At 41.9% G+C, this 13,111-nt stretch overlaps 1 protein-coding gene across 3 annotated transcripts in view; it reads left to right on the forward strand.

Annotated features, from left to right (window-relative positions):
• The window catches only part of ZNF697 (zinc finger protein 697), a 46,578-nt gene that overhangs the window by 10,690 nt on the left and 22,777 nt on the right, over positions 1-13,111 (forward strand). The window contains exon 2 of one of the 3 annotated variants that reach the window (XM_072644536.1): positions 12,086-12,383. The exons of the other annotated variants lie outside the window; for them this stretch is intronic. The gene's annotated coding sequence lies outside the window, so the exon portion shown is untranslated. The remainder of the gene's footprint in view (positions 1-12,085; positions 12,384-13,111) is intronic. 3 annotated transcript variants of the gene reach the window in all.

A 13,111-nucleotide genomic window follows, 5' to 3' on the forward strand; every position in this document is an offset into this window, starting at 1 on the left:
TTCCTTAAAAACTTCCAGGAAGGAGGGACTGTCACTTACTAAGGTAGCCCATTTCATTTTTGAATAGCTCTGCTTGTTAGGAAACCTCTCCTTACATTGAGCTGAAATCTGCTTTTGCAGCTTCTACTCATTGTTAATAATTGTGTCCTTTGGAGCAAAGAAGAAAAAGGCTACTTCCTCTCCCATGTAACATTCTTTAAATACTTAAAGACACCTATCTGTCACCTTTCTCTCCTCTTCACCCCACCAGCATCCTCACATGGTAGGTCTTCTGTCAATTAAATATCCCCATTTCTAAAGAAAATCCCAATATGGCATGATTTGAAGGTTCTTCACCATCCTGGTTATAATCGATTGTCTGTGTCCTTCCTAAGATATAGTACCCATTATTAATCAGTGTTTCAGATTTGATCTGATGGGCCATTAATCAGACTATCCCTTCCCTTAGGCCTGTGTACTATGCCTCTCCTAACGCTCCCTAAGTCTGCATTGGTGTTCTTTGCTGCCATATTGCACTGTTGACTGGTTGAGCATGCAGTTGACTAAACTCCTAAGTGTCTTAAGATGAATTTTTGTCTAGCCAAATCTGCTCAACCATGTGCTTCTGAAGTTTTTTGTAGAACTTTACAGTAATTCCTATTTTATCTAATGAGATTTAATCCCATATTCAGTCTTGTAAGATAGTTAAGAATCCTGACTTGTCACATGTTGTATTGTCTGTCCTTTGAGGATTTATGTCATATGCTCTTTTGATAATCATTTTTCTTAAGCCTTTAAAAAGTCATTGGTGAGATTTTTAACCCACGAATAAGTACAGATCCCTGGGATACTTTGATAGAGACCTTGTTCCAAGTTGACATTGAACATTAGTGAACGAACTACTCGTTGACTGGGCTCAATCAATCAATCAACAAGTATTTATTAAACACATTCTGTTGTGCTAGGCACTTGAAAAGCGAGTACAAAGAAGGAAATAGTTTCTGCTAGCAAGGATCTTACATTCTAATGGGAGGAGACACCAAGAGTCCACTTAATTGTATTGTGATCAACCCATATTTCTCCATATTTTCCAGAGAATAGCAGGGGAGACAATCAAATGCTTTGCAAAATCTCAATAAACCGTATTTCCTGCATTCCTCTTATTTGCTAGTTTAGTCATCTCCAAAAAGGAAATGAGGTTAACCTGGCATGACCTGTTCTCAATTAAGCCATGCTGGCTCTTTGTAATCACTGTTTCCTTTTCTAGATGGTCACTTCCCTTTAATAATACATTTTAGAATTTTGACAGTACTCATAGTCATAGTCTTTTGCTCTCTTCCACATTTTAGAAAATTGAGTGATATATTCATTCCTCTTTCCCCAGTTCTGGTAAGAGTCCCATTCTCCACAAGCTTTCAGAAATCCCTGGGAGTGCCTCAGCACTTGCTTTCAATACCCCTAGACTGTATATTGTTCATCAAAGCCAAGGTACTTCAATTTATCAAGAAAACAGCCAGGGTTTTCTTACTATTTTCTTATTTATTTTTCATGTCAGCTCTTTGTTGGCCATTTTTATTTCAGGCTGTCCAGTGTAAAGATTGAAATACAACACAAGCAGATTAAGACTTGGACTGTTCAGCCTTCCCAACAGTAATATTGTCCCATCCACTTGGAGCAGCAGCTCCATCTTTTCTTAGCTGTTCCTTTTGTCTACAGTATAACTGAACTTATTATACAGTATATCATACTTAATTAACATATTGTATATTTCAAGAAGGATTGAAGGGTGCCTCCATTGTCCATCTCTATATAGGAAAAGATTGTTCTGTGGTGATCATGGGAGATCTCTCCTAGTCATTGCTAGCAAAAACCTAGTAAGTCCTCTTAATAGGCTGATTAATCATTTGAAAGACGGTGCCTTGTCAGAGAGAGAGTCACTAATTTTAGAAAGGACTAAAGAACAGTCAACATAGTGTTTGCTTCCTGACAACTCCAGGAGATGTGCCAGGAGCAGAGTAGAGGTCTGTAAGGTCAGCCTTGTGAGGGCCTATAGAAGATCCTGGAGAAATTGGGTTGCCCAGAGAAGTTCATCAATATAGTACACTAGTTTCACGATGGCACATTTGCGTGGGTTCTAGATGAAGGATGATGCTTTCCCTGTCACCAAAGGAGTGAAGTAGGGTTGTGTGTGCTTGCTCCCATGCTCTTCAGCAAGATGTTTTTGGTGTTGTCAGACCCCTCCAGTGAGGATGAAAATGACATCAAGATCAACTTCAGTACTGATGGTAAACTATTTAACTTGGAAAGGGCATTTGTTCTGTGAAATTTGGATTCAGTAAAGGACAGCACTTGAGGACCTAGAGGGCCACATGTAACCTTGAGGTCGCAGGTTCCCCACCCCTGTTCTAAGATAAAGTTGTCACTTTTCTCCCAACCATCTTGTCTGTGATTGTGTCCAAATCAGGTTTAGAATAGCAGTTTCTCTTACAACTTCTGTCTTGAAGAGTGAAACGATCACCAAGGAAGACAAGGATTTATCAACAGCTCTGTTTTTGGCAGAGTTCCGGCAGGTATAGAGTGGGGAAAAATGAAGACATGATAGAAAGTTTTCAGTGCATGGTGTGTAAGTTCCCTTGTGGGCCTCCTATTTTCTACAGAAAGGAGTGGGCACTTGGTAGTTTGTATTTAGGGAAGTGCTTCATAGAAGCTTGTCTTGTTGTTGCCTGTGATAGTACTGAGTTGTGATATCCAGGCGTGAGTGAGAAGAAATTTTTGAAGGACCATCTCATGCAAGCAAGAGTTTTTGTCTTGGGAGAGGGTGGAGGTGCCTGATAGCTAACTACCAACCAATAGAACCTTTCCTCAGTTCATTATCTCTAATTGATCCTGTCTGTATCTGGTCTGTATGTAGCTGTTTGCATGTTTTCACCTCCATTAGATTATGAGCTCTTTAAAGTCAAAGATGGTCTTAAACCTTTCTTTTTCTTTTTTTTTTTAATTTATTTATTTAACTTTTAACATTCATTTTCACAAAATTTTGGGTTACAAATTTTCTCCCCTTTTATCCCCACCCCCCCCCCCCAAACACCAAGTATTCTAATTGCCCCTATGACCAATCTGCTCTCTCTTCTATCATCCCTCTCTGCCCTTGTCTCCGTCTTCTCTTTTGTCCTGTAGGGCCAGATAGCTTTCTATACCCCTTTACCTGTATTTCTTATTTCCTAGTGGCAAGAACATTACTCGACAGTTGATCCTAACACTTTGAGTTCCAACTTCTTTACCTCCCTCCCTCTCCACCCCTTCCCTTTGGAAGGCAAGCAATTCAATATAGGCCAAATCTGTGTAGTTTTGCAAATGACTTCCATAATAGTTGTGTTGTATAAGACTAACTATATTTCCCTCCATCCTATCCTGTCCCCCATTACTTCTATTCTCTTTTGATCCTATCCCTCCCCATGAGTGTCGACCTCAAATTGCACTCTCCTCCCCATGCCCTCCCTTCCATCATCCCCCCCACCCTGCTTATCCCCTTATCCCCCACTTTCCTGTATTGTAAGATAGGTTTTCATACCAAAATGAGTGTGCATTTTATTCATTCCTTTAGTGGAATGTGATGAGAGTAGACTTCATGTTTTTCTCTCACCTCCCCTCTTTATCCCTCCACTAATGAGTCTTTTGCTTGCCTCTTTTATGAGAGATAATTTGCCCCATTCAATTTCTCCCCTTCTCCTCCCAATATATTTCTCTCTCACTGCTTGATTTCATTTTTTTTTTAAGATATGATCCCATCCTCTTCAATTCACTCTGTGCACTGTCTCTATGTATGTGTGCGTGTGTGCATGTGTGTGTGTGTAATCCCACCCAGTACCCAGATACTGAAATGTTTCAAGAGTTACAAATATTGTCTTTCCATGTAGGAATGTAAACAGTTCAACTTTAGTAAGTCCCTTATGACATCTCTTTGCTGTTCACCTTTTCATGCTTCTCTTCATTCTTGTGTTTGAAAGTCAAATTTTCTTTTCAGCTCTGGTCTTTTCATCAAGAATGCTTGAAAATCCTCTATTTCATTGAAAGACCAATTTTTCCCCTGAAGTATTATACTCAGTTTTGCTGGGTAGGTGATTCTTGGTTTTAGTCCTAGTTCCTTTGACTTCTGGAATATCCTATTCCATGCCCTTTGATCCCTTAATGTAGAGGGTGCTAGATCTTGTGTTATCCTGATTGTATTTCCACAATACTTGAATTGTTTCTTTCTAGCTGCTTGCAATATTTTCTCCTTGACCTGGGAACTCTGGAATTTGGCCACAATGTTCCTAGGAGTTTCTCTTTTTGGATCTCTTTCAGGTGGTGTTCTGTGGATTCCTTGAATATTTATTTTGCCCTCTGGTTCTAGAATCTCAGGGCATGAGATTCTAGAATGGGCATGAGATCTTCATGAAAGATGATGTCTAGGCTCTTTTTCTCATCATGGCTTTCAGGTAGTCCCATAATTTTTAAATTGTCTCTCCTGGATCTATTTTCCAGGTCAGTTGTTTTTCCAATGAGATATTTCACATTATCTTCCATTTTTCCATTCTTCTGGTTTTGTTCTGTGATTTCTTGCTTTCTCATAAAGTCCTTAGCCTCCATCTGTGCCATTCTAATTTTGAAAGAACTATTTTCTTCAGTGAGCTTTTGAATCTCCTTTTCCATTTGGCTAATTCTGCTTTTGAAAGCATTCTTCTCCTCATTGGCTTTTTGAACCTCTTTTGCCAATTGAGTTAGGCTAGTTTTCAAGGTGTTATTTTCTTCAACATTTTTTTGGGACTCCTTTAGCAGGGAGCTGATCTGCTGTTCATGCTTTGACTTCATGTCTCTCATTTCTCTTCCCAGCTTTTCCTCCACCTCTCTAACTTGATTTTCAAAATTCCTTTTGAGCTCTTCCATGGCCTGAGCCCATTGGGTGGGCTGGGACACAAAAGCCTTGACTTCTGTGTCTTTGCCTGATGGTAAGCATTGTTCTTCCTCATCAGAAAGGAAGGGAGGAAATGCCTGTTCACCAAGAAAGTAACCTTCTGTAGTCGTATTTCTTTTCCCTTTTCTGGGCATTTTCCCAGCCAGTGACTTGACCTCTGAATGTTCTCCTCACACCCACCTCGCCTCCTGATCCTCCCAGCCAGCGTTTGGGGTCTGAGATTCAAATGCTGCTTCCAGCCTCAGGGCTTTGGGGGGGGGGGCAGGGCTGCTATTCAGTGTGAGATTAAGTTCAGGTGGTCAGGTGGGGCAGGGCTGCCTCTCAGGCTCAGTTGCCTCAGGGGGTTTATGCACAGACCTTCCACAATGGATCCAGGCTCCTGCCTGCTTGGGTCTGCCGCAGCCCCTCAGCTTCTGCCTCCCGAGGGGGCCCGAGCCATGGGGGCACCCCACTCCCCCCTCGACCTGCCAAAGAGACTCTCTCACCGACCCCCGTCACCTGTGGGTGGAGGGACTTGTGCGGCTGCTGGTGATCCCGTCCCTGAAGCCTGGTCGGATCTGTTCCTCTTGGTGCCGGGGCCGAGGCAGGGCTGCACTCAGCTCCCAGTCCCCGTGCCCAGTCCTCGGTGTGAAGGACCCTCCGTGAGAGGTTTGCAGGTCTCTCTGGAACAGAAATCTCCCTCGCTCCAATGCTCCGTGGCCTCTGGGTGCAGAACTCGCTGTGAGTTACTTCTTTGTAGATGTTCTATGGGTTGTGGGTTCGGAGCTATGTGTATGTGCGTCTTTCTACTCTGCCATCTTGGCTCTGCCTCTTAAACCTTTCTTTATATCACCCTCACTTAGCACAGAGCCTGACCCATAGTAAATGCTTGTTGACTGACTGACTCACTGACTATGTCACTGTCTCAGTGTGTGGTTTGTACCATTCATGGAAACTAGCAGCACATTTATTGTATCCTTTTCCAGTAGAATATAATTCCCTTTGGGTCAGGAATGCTTTGGTTTTTTTGGCGTTGTATTTCTAGTTCTTCAAAAAACAGATTCTTTTCAAATGTTTGTTGTGTTGAATTGACACATAGGTCTGCAAGGATTTTTTTTTTTTGGTCTTTTTTCAGAAAGGAAAGGTTAACTTTTGGTAAGTCAAGTGTTCTGCTATGTAGGTTAGTGCTTAATAAATATTTGTCTGTCTTTTAAAATCAGAACCTAACAGGAACTGGAAATCTCAGATACGCACATTTCAGATACAGCCTGGAGAGGTCCTCACAAAGACTTGAGCTTAGGCTTAAGGTCCAGGTTGTATAATGAATAACTGGTGGACTGAATAAGTGAAATAAAGGTATTGGGAAAACTGATCCTCAAATTTGACTTTGCAGCCAAGAATGCTTTAATAGTGGCTTGTGTTTGCTGTCTTGAAAAGTGGACTGAATTAGGTGGCAGGGGAGTTCTAGTCTTTAGGCAGCCAGTTCAATTAGTCTTCATGTATATTAAGTTGCTTCTTTGTGTAGGGCCCTGGGTTAGATGTCAGGGAAGGGCATGTGTATAGATGGGACCCATCCCATGATCAAGAAGCTTATGTTCTGATGGGAACATTCGGCATGTGACAATGTGCACAAATAACGAGTATACAAGGGAGAATGTGCTAAGTGACATGAGGAATTTAAAGCAGGAGAGATTACTAAGCAGCTATGTGACCTTGGACAGATAAATCACTTAGCTTCTTTCTAGCCTGAGACTTTCTCCACAAGGCTCCCACAACTCTAGGCAATTCTGTGATTTTCAGTTTCCAATCTGTTTGTAATCCTAATTTGCAGAAGCTTTTTAGGATTATGGGTGGTGGGTTGCACTTTAGCTCTAAAACATGACCTCTTTCTCCCTTCCTGTTCTACTCCCCCAAAATGAGGGGGACAGAAAAGGTTGAGGACACCTGGCTATATATAGATATAGATATATATCTATGTCTATATCCATATCTATATATCTGAGGTTGATCCTGAGCATCATGCAGAAGAAACCTTTAGAAGAAGATTGATTTGAAGTTTCACCAAGTAAAACTAATGAACCCAAGTGGGTATATTTTAGAATGAAGAATATTCACCAGGAAACTAAAATGTTTCCATGTTGAAAGAGAAGAAGAATAATTCTTCGTGTCCATGGTGCTTTATGGTTTACAAAGCATCTTTGACCAGTACTCACAAGAAAAGTTCCTTTTTTTAAAAAAGATGAAGACACATGGGGCCCTGAAATGTTACACTCATCCGTTTTCACTGCACCACATTTCCTTTCCTTCTCTTGGGACTTTTCATTACTACCATAAGGTCATAAGAAGCATAGGGGTCTTAGAGATAATTCAGTGTAGTGTTGGTTGGTTGGTTGTCCTTTGTCCTTTGTTCCAAAAGAGTACAAAAAAGATGGCTATATCGGGGTCACAGCTACACTCTGTCCAATTGGTTGATCAGACCAGTACAAACTCCGAAGGCTCTACCCCAGGATGGGCACAGATAGTCCACAGGAACGTTTGGAGTGGAGATGCCTCTAGCTGTGCATCTCTTGTTTCTTTTGAGCTGTTGTGAGTCTGCTTTGCGTATAGAGCACAATGCTTTCTATGATGGGGCCTGCCATGCTGGTCAGTCTTTTGTCAGTGTCTCCCAAGTCACACAATTAATTCCCGAGACCTTGAGTGTCCTTGTATTGCTTCTTCTGACCACCATATGCAATTCTGACCTGCCTTCTGTAATTTCTCCCTAAAACAGTCCTTTAGGCAAATGTACATTTGATATTCAAACAACATAGCTAGGCAATTGGAATTACATCTCTGCGGTAGGGTTTGCATGCTTGGTAGTTTAGTTCTAGAAAGGACCTCAGTGTCCAGTACTTTGTCCTGCCAGGTGATCTTCAGAATTTTCCTAAGACAAGTCAAATGGCATTGATTCTGTTTCCTGGCATGACGCTGGTATCACAGGAATACAACAGTGAGGTCAGCACAAGGACTATAGACCTTCAGTTTGTTAGGCAATCGAATACTCTTGTCTCTGGCATTGGGTGAATCAACCTCATCATTCCTGGAAAGTACTACCAAGGTAAGTGAACTTAGCCGCAGCATTCAAAATTTCTCCCTTGGTTCCATATATGATGATGTGGGGCTGGCTAGGGGAGAATTTGTGTTCTTGGTGTTAATTATTAGGCCAGAATTAGCACAGGCAGCAGAGAATCAATCCATACTTTTGTTGCGCCTGGAGCGTCAGAGGTTGCTTTGAATGTGCAATTATCTGCAAACAAAAAAATCATGAACCAACTCCACTTTAGTCTTGGCCTGTAGCCTTACATTACAGCATAGTGTAACCACTTGTTCAAGGACCAAAATAAGGCTAGCAAAGTGTCCGAGTTATCAAGTCAAAAAAGGACAAAATAACAGATAAAGATTTACATAGCACCTACTATATGCCATGAGGTTACCTTGGCATGACTATATTGTGCTCTTGCATCTCCATTAGTTTGCCTGTGTCACAGCTGTAGAATTTTGTGCATAGCAGTTCTGTTACTAAGGAGAGGCTGACCAAAACGCTCTCCATTCCTAGTCATTTTCACCAGATCTGCTTGCCGTTTCTGCCACGGCATGCTGTATTGATAACCCAATAAAAGCTAAACATTGAACTGAATGGAAATCTTCATTTCTAGCTGAAAAAAATTAGAAACAAGGCTTTTAGAGATCACCAGGACCAATCCACCTCATTTTACAGGTGAGGGAAACTGAGACCTGGAGGAGTGATTTTTGCCCAAATTCACATACCTTATTATCCTCAGTTCAGAACTTAATGATAATATAAAGAAAATCCAGAAGACAACTGTAATTTTTACAATTATAGCCCTGTGTCTGTGGGATACTTTCAACAAAGCTGTCTGTAGAGAGGGATCACTTACCTATTGCTGGAATGCGTTGGGCTGGAACATATCTGCCATTCTTCTCCAACAAGTCTCTGTAGTTATTTTAAGCAGGGAATTGGAAGAGCATTTTCTCCGGTTGAAAGTTCATGAGGAAGCCAGGTCAGCCGAATATAAACTTCTCAGATCCTCTTCTGTTTCCCTTCTCCTTCGTGAAAAAAGCTGGTTGTGTACATATTTCTATCCCCTCCTTGACAGTTGGGTCCTCCTCTCTTCCCTCTCCAGCTACTAAAAGTTGTCTTTGGAAGCCAGGAATTCCAGTGGAAATCTGATCACAGAATTGTTCAGACTAAGAAAAGACTTCCTGAGCAGGGTCACCTGGTCCTGTCTGGCAGCTTTGACAAGATTGAGTCCCAAATTATTCCAAAACAAGGTGACTTATTAAGATTATCCAAGGAAGTCTCCTTGGTAACAACTTTATGAGAACTTTAAATTTTTTTGCTGTAATCTTAGTGTAAGAAGGAGTTAGCGATGGTGGAAAGAATTCATTCAGGAAGATCTGGATTCAAATCCTGCCCTCATAATACTCTTCACTGTGTGACTTTGGAAAAATCGCTTAATCATTCAGGGTCTCAATTTCCCTGTCTGTAAATGTGGTTGATAATATTATAGTACGTATAATAATATAACTTCCCAGAGTAGTTTGGAAGATCAAACATGGTAAAAGTTGTATAAATGGTTTTGCAGACTTTAAAGTCAGCTTTTATTATCTTTAGGTCTCTCAGAAGCTTAGTATAATTGCCTAGTATAATTCCTTGGGTGAGTTGTTGTTACTTTTAAAGGTACAGTAGAGTATTGAAATTATGAGAAATGTTGAGCATTTCAAGTAATTCCTTTAGCTTGCTTGAGAGGATGACCTCAAAACACTCCCTTATGGCAGCTACTCATGTTTTTCCTCCTTAACACAAGAAGAGAGTCACTTGACACAGATATTATGATTTTACTTTGAAATAAACACTTTCATCCTACTCTATTTTCTTTGCCTTATGGATAAATAAAGCAGCCCATTTATAGCTTGATCCTTTGAGATAGTCTTAAATCCTGGGCCTTTTAGATTAGAGGGAAAATGCCCATGTAGAATAATAATGGATGAGGTCCCACATACTGTATGTACAGGGTATAAATATTAAAAAAGAAGATTCTTAAACTTGCAATCTAGTATATTCAATCCACTTAAAACTTCCCTGTCCATAGTAGGTAGTTGATATAGATGAGTAAATCCTGTTTTGATAGATATGAAGGGGAGAGCCCAGTATGTTGCTGGTTCTCAGTAAGCAAGGGGGAAGTAGATCCAATTTTTTGTAGTATGGAGCTGTGGAGGAGGTGGAGGATGGAGGCTTAGCAGCTGTGATGAAGCTTTAGGCCAAATGGAGGGGGCCTTATCCCAACCAATCTGATGGGAAGTGCCTGATTCTCTGAGACATTATTGCTGTTCTTCACCAGACACCCTTGGAGGTCTAAGAAAAGTCAGTCACCAGTTAAGTTATAAATTGACTTCACCATTGCTGTGGATTTGAGTCTTCCCTTTTGTGCTAAGGAGGGTATATTTTGGTCCTCCAATAAATAAGGGAAAACCACCAAGATAGGGACCATCTAAAAATGGAAGGGTTTTCTTTTGGCCTGAAGTTTGGTAACCCCCTGGCTCCAGAAGAATGACCCTGGGTGACCTGAATGACAATGCACTTCCTTTCCTAGTCTTGCCCAGTTCTGTGGACTGGAATTTTGAGGCCTTTCACTGGACAGAATGAGTTTGTGCTTGAGGGAAGAGCTTTGAGGAAAGCCCAGCTGCCATTTTTTTGAACACCAATACCCAACTTGATAAGAATCATGGCACTTATCTAGCCCTTTATAGTTTGTCCAGTGTTTATATGAGTTATCTTATTTGGTCCTCACTTCAGCATTGTGAGGTAGGGACTATGATTATTCCCATTGTACTGATCAAGAAATTGTGAGAAAGGTTCAGTGACTTGGCCAGGGTCACAGAGTCCACTAAGTGCCAGACCCGAATTCCAGCTGGGGTCTTGTTGACTTCTCTGTCAAATAGCCCTCTATTTCCTAGCATATTAAGTGGTCCAGATCCCTGAAAATGTAGGGAGAGGGCTGATGGAATGAAATACCTCTCCTTTATGGCTTCTTATCCTGATTCAGTGAGTGATTCTGTATAATGGCCTGGCCTGGAAAATAGGCTGGGATTATTTTTGTCCTCAGCAAAGAACCAGTTCAATTAAGTCTTAACAAAAATCCCATCTTTTCCTGGAAGCCTTTCCCAACCCTTCTTAATTCCAGTACCTTCCCTCTACTAATTATCTCTTATTTAGCCTGTGTGTAGTTTGTGTAAGTTTGTTTGCTGGTTAGCTCTCCCTTTGGATTTTGAGCTCCCTGAGGACAGGGTCTATCTTTTGCCTCTTTGTATCCCAGCTTGATTAGCAAGCAATTAATACATGCTTATTGATTTGATTTCGCGCTCCAGAAATGACAGCAGACTTCAACTTTGTCAATCATCGCTGGTCAGAGTGAGCTGTAATCATGATTCCATTTCCTGAAGTGAAGGCAGGAAGTGTGATGATGGGAGAATAATGTGAATGTGATACCTGTAAAACAAATCTAGCATGCGAATGTCCAGTTTTCCCCCAAAAGATAAATCAGAGTTTACTATTGCTTCATGGAAGCCTTCTCCGTTTTATGGAAAGAACCTCAATTAATTGCCTTTCAGAATAAGCATCTTGGTATATAATTAAAAGATTATCTGACTCGCATCTCTTAAGAAATATGTCTGTTGAACACAGGTATGCTGGCTTTCTATCATCACCTTAAAAGGATGAGACATTGCCGTGTTGTTGACAGCTAGGTGGTGCAGTGGATGGAGCACCTTGCCTGGAATCAGGAAGCCCTGAGTTCAAATTTGACCTCAGACACTTACTAACTGTGTGACCCTTGGCAAGTCAGTCACTTCACCCTGTTTGCCTCAGTTTCCTCATCTGCAAAATGAGCTGGAGAAGGAAATGGCAAACCATTACAGTATCTTTGCCAAGAAAATCTCAAATGGGGTCATAAAAAGTTGGAAACAGAATGACTGAACAACAAACATAGGAGGAAACTGAGATTCTAAAAGTGGTACCTCCTCAACTGCACTCCAGAAGTCATAAATAAGTGGACTCATTTCATGAAACATTTAAATATATTGACACATTCTTATTTTTACATTACTTTGTAGTAAATATGCTCCTCTACTAAGCAAAGAAATGGGATGAGGGAACTGCTTCAGCAAAATTAACCACACACCAGCTGAGTCTGAGCCTCCCACACCCAAGATTCCTCACTTTGGCAGAAGATGGGAGAGAGGTGCATGAAGGACACACTTGTACCACGCTGAAGGGCTCATTGAACAGGGAGCAAAGAGGTGGTCAGAGCCCCTGGGAGGGATCATCCAGAGTCCTGGGACCAACCCAAGAGAGATCTGCCCTTCTTGCTCCAGCGAGTGAGCCCTCAGAGGGCAAGGAGCAACAGGGAAGGTAAGGGGAAGACTTGGAGGCCCTGGGCTACTGCTATTGCTGGGGAAGTAGACTGGTGATTGGAGACAGGGGGTTACATAGTGAGGGAAGCTGAGGAGGAGCTGGTTTTGGATGACTGCCTGGAGCCGCTTCCTTCCCTCTACAGCATGGCTCTGCTGGCTGCCAGCCATCTCCTAGTGACTGGATCAGGATGCTTTTCCTTGCTGTCCCACTCGTAGCTGTATGCATGGGCAGGAAGGGTGTGGGGAAGGCACTCTCAGAGGGTTAGCTGAGGAGCTGTCTCCAGCCTCTTCCCTGGGTCACTACACATCTTTTGTCTTCTCCCTTCAGGTAGTGGTGCTTTTTCTTCATTTGTGTGCTATGTACCACACACCCTCTCGCTCCCCCGGTTCTTCCCAACTCTGGCCTTATCAAAGGGTCACAGAGTTAGACCTGAATTGGGCAGGGGGAACTCCCAAGTCAAGTGGTCCAACCTCATTTAATGAATGAGGCATAGAGAGCTGTAATTTGAACCCAGGTCCTCTGACTGCCACCCCAGTGCTGTTTCCATCAGACACACTGCTTCTGCTCTTCATGGATTTGAATGGTTCATCTCAACAATGTTGTGGTTCAATCTTTTTTCAGTTATGTCTGACTCTTCGTGACTCCATTTGGGGTTTTCTTGGCAAAGATAATGCAATGGTTTGTCATTTTCTTCTCCAACTCCTTTTGCAGATGAGGAAACTGAG

The sequence above is a fragment of the Notamacropus eugenii genome, chromosome 2 (assembly GCF_028372415.1).
Source record: "Notamacropus eugenii isolate mMacEug1 chromosome 2, mMacEug1.pri_v2, whole genome shotgun sequence".
Lineage (NCBI taxonomy): Eukaryota > Metazoa > Chordata > Mammalia > Diprotodontia > Macropodidae > Notamacropus > Notamacropus eugenii.